Raw genomic sequence first — 3,626 nt, 5'->3', positions numbered from 1 at the left:
ACACAGCTCCCTCGGCCACCAGCAGGACACAGGGGTCTCCGTCTCCCTGGCGCAGGCCGCGCTTGCAGACAATCCACCAGGGGCAGTGATGATGCACCCATCTGCACGACAGCACCAAGTTCAACAAAATCCATCCCAATTCACACCAGGGGGTTTTGATGTGTTTGAGTGTTGATGATGAGTATCCCCAGGCCTGCTTTTTTTATTGACAACGGTTGGCTGTGGTCTGATGGAGGTGTTGGAGGCATCAATGTAACATCTTGGTCCTGGTAGACAGTGTATATGTGTTTGGCTGACTGTTGCGCAGTCCTGTTCGCCTGTGGTTGGAAGAGGCTAAAGAGGGGTGATTCCTGCATGAGTAGAAGCTGTACCTTGTGATCGGGAGTTGTCGTCGGCCTTCTAGTGATCGTTGGATCATTCTGTTGTTATGCTGGTGCTCTCCGCTTTGGTCTGCAGATGTCCCGTCCCGGTGTGTATGTGCCAGAGCTTGGGCCGATGATCCTTTTTAGAGGGGTCAACCCATGTCCCATGGTGCATGGACGGATATGTGTACTCCTCCGCAGAACCAAACATTTATTATTACTCTTGGGCTGAATCCGGGAGCCTGGGGCCGAACCTGGCCCATGGTGGGCCTTTTTCCTTGTTTCGTTTTTCCTTTTTCTAGCAAAACTGTGATATTCTAAAATCCAGAGAAAACCAAAGAAAAATCACAAAAATGCCATGAGATAAGATAGAGCCAGGGTTTTTATTTTAGATCAAATACAAAATACTGTGAATGGTCTTTTGGTTGAATTCGAGCAGGGCCTGAATTCAACTCATCTTTTTAATTTATTCGAAAAAACATTTGCTTGAGAAAATTTCCATTACCATGGGTCGTCACCAACACAAGAGCGGGCGCCTAGGCACAGTTGCGCGCGCGGGAGGAGTGCGTACGACAAGAAGTTCGGTCATGTGACATCGTTCACATTTTTAAGCTGTGTTACCCCTCCCTGACTAGGCGAGGTGGGCTTAAACCCAGAAGCAGAAGGTGCCTTGGGAGTGGGAGGGGGATCGGGCTACCGTGATGTGGCAGTGGGACATGGCCAGTTGGGCACTTTGGGCCGGCCCACTTCACGTCGATGGAGCTGGCTCCATTATGTTAATACTTATTATACGTATCATAGCTTGTTTACACATATTTGGTCAAACTGAATAAAAGTTTGACTTCCTAAGTTTGACCAAATATATAAAATAGAGCATCTAGATTTATGACATAAAATTAATATCAATAGATACATTATTATAAAATATATTTTCATAATTTATTTATCTGGTGTCCTAAATATTGTTGTATTGTTTCTAAATATCAGTCATTTTTTTTACTTAAGATAACTCTAAAAAATGATTTATTCAGGAACGGAGCGACTACCATTTTATTTTGATAGTCCACGCGGGGTAGAGGGTCCTCAACGTGGATTGATTTCATTTCAAGTGGCTCGAAAGGCTAAATTCCAAAGCTTACGCATCAGTTTTACAGCACACGTTGTTATATTGCCTCAGAAAGAATTGAGCACCAGGCTTTATAGATGTCTTCATCCCCTGATGGTAGCCAGTTACGCCAGAGTTTCGCACTAGTCTTGCATGCAGCAAGCGTCCTTTTGCAGATCGTGGAATACAACATTGTGCTGTTGTTTCCTAAAACAGGACGAACGCATTGCAGTGCCTGTCCGGCACATGCACCTCCTAGCGTGCGATGTCTGCATGATTGGTTGTCTGTACCAACGGCCGAGCCAGTGCCTTGCAATTCAAGATGCGCCTCCTAGCCAGGCCCACTAGAAAGGGCCTGTTCGCTGGTTGGTGCTGGTGCTGGTTTTTTGTGAGAGGAAAACACTGTTGGCTGGCTGGTTTGGGCTGGCTGAAACCAACAAGCGAACAGGCTGAAAATGCAACGGCCGTGGGGCGCAACCGGGAGGCCGACGGTCATGGGGCTGTGACAGAGGCGCGGATGCGGATGACCGTCGAAACAAGGGTGCTTGGTGACGAGGCGAAACCAGGGTGACCCGCGTAGTGTCCGCGCGTCGAATAGGCGGCAACAACAGTTTTCCCTTCGCGAAGAAAAAGGGGATGGGGAAGGTGAGGCTGACAGTTTTCCCTCGCAATGCAAGATGCGCCTCCTAGCTAGGCCCACCGGAAAACATAGGAATCGGGCGTTTTCGCCAGGCCAGGACGGCGCAAGCGCAGAGCTGCATGGGAGCAGAGAAAAACGGTGCAAGGCTAGCGTGATAGCAGGGTAACCAATCAGCTTCTCTGCTGGGCGATGCTGCATGCGCCCAGACAACCAAACGGTGAGTTGGCCAGGCTCACCGGTGTGGTGCAGGCTAGGGCCATGTGGGAAACCAAACACGCCTTTAATGCGTGCAGATCCTGTGCCTTGGTGCCTCTCGTGGACATTTCAAGCCTAGAATTGAATTATTTACACGTTGCTCAAGTTACCGTCATGATTGCATTTGACCAAACGCTCATAGACATGTTTATGAAGTACCCTCAAGAGAAATAGTGCCTTTTGTGTGGCAAGTGCTCTCTTCGTGCCAAAATAAACACATGTCAGGAGTTTACTGGATTTAAGTTTGACTCGATGTATATAAAAAAATATATATATCAACATTTATATCTTTAAATATAGAGTTTTACTATGAAAATGCATTATCAACATTTATATCATCTATAAAATAGTCTTTAGCTGTGACTTCTTCTATCAAACAATTTTTTAGCTTTAGCTTCTTTAGTTAAAAAAAGTTTGGTAAAAACACCTCTACTTTTCTTTTTTCTCTTTTTCCTTTCGTAGAAGTGGGAACGACAGTTCAAAAAGGACCGAGAAAGTAATTATTTCCTCCGTCCAAAAATAAACACACATCTCACTTCTTTGAGAAGTTATATCTTTTTAAGTGTGACTATAATACACAGAATATTATTAATATTTGTATCCCCAAATAAGTTGACCATGAAAATATATTCCTTACTCAATCTAATAATACTTATTATACATCATAAATAACAGTATATTTTTATAATACTTATTATCAAAGTAATTAAGTCAATCTAACTCATGCATTCTCTACCGTGTGTGAAATGGGTCCGGGAACTTTTGGCCGTTATCCTTCACCAAATAAAAAATTTAGAAAATGTCGAAACCTGAAGCCAAAAAAATCAATTAAAAAATAAAAAGAAATTGTCGAAACCTGACTAAATATATATAAAAAGGTAATAATATTTATGGTACACAATTAATATCATTAGATATAATAAATTTATTTAGAGATACAAATATTGCACGTATTTTGTACAAATCTAGTGGGAAAAACGACATTTATTTAGGGACAAAGGAAGTATACTACAGCACTGATTCGACCCTTGACTTCTATTGTCTCAGATTTGTCATCGTTTCTTGGTTGGTCTGGGAGGAAATATTTGTCAGCGTTTCTTGGTTGCTCTTGGAGAAAAGATTTGAGTTAAGATCGACCCTTCAAAGACTTGGCCAATAGGGAGCAAAGACTTGACCAGCCCAGCTCAACCAACAAGGCAAGCCCTGACTAGGCGAGGTGAGATAAACGCATAAGGTGCTTTGGGAGTGGGAGGGGAATTGAGCT

This window comes from Miscanthus floridulus, chromosome 8, assembly GCF_019320115.1.
Source record: "Miscanthus floridulus cultivar M001 chromosome 8, ASM1932011v1, whole genome shotgun sequence".
NCBI lineage: Eukaryota > Viridiplantae > Streptophyta > Magnoliopsida > Poales > Poaceae > Miscanthus > Miscanthus floridulus.
Note: the sequence above shows the minus strand (reverse complement) of the source record.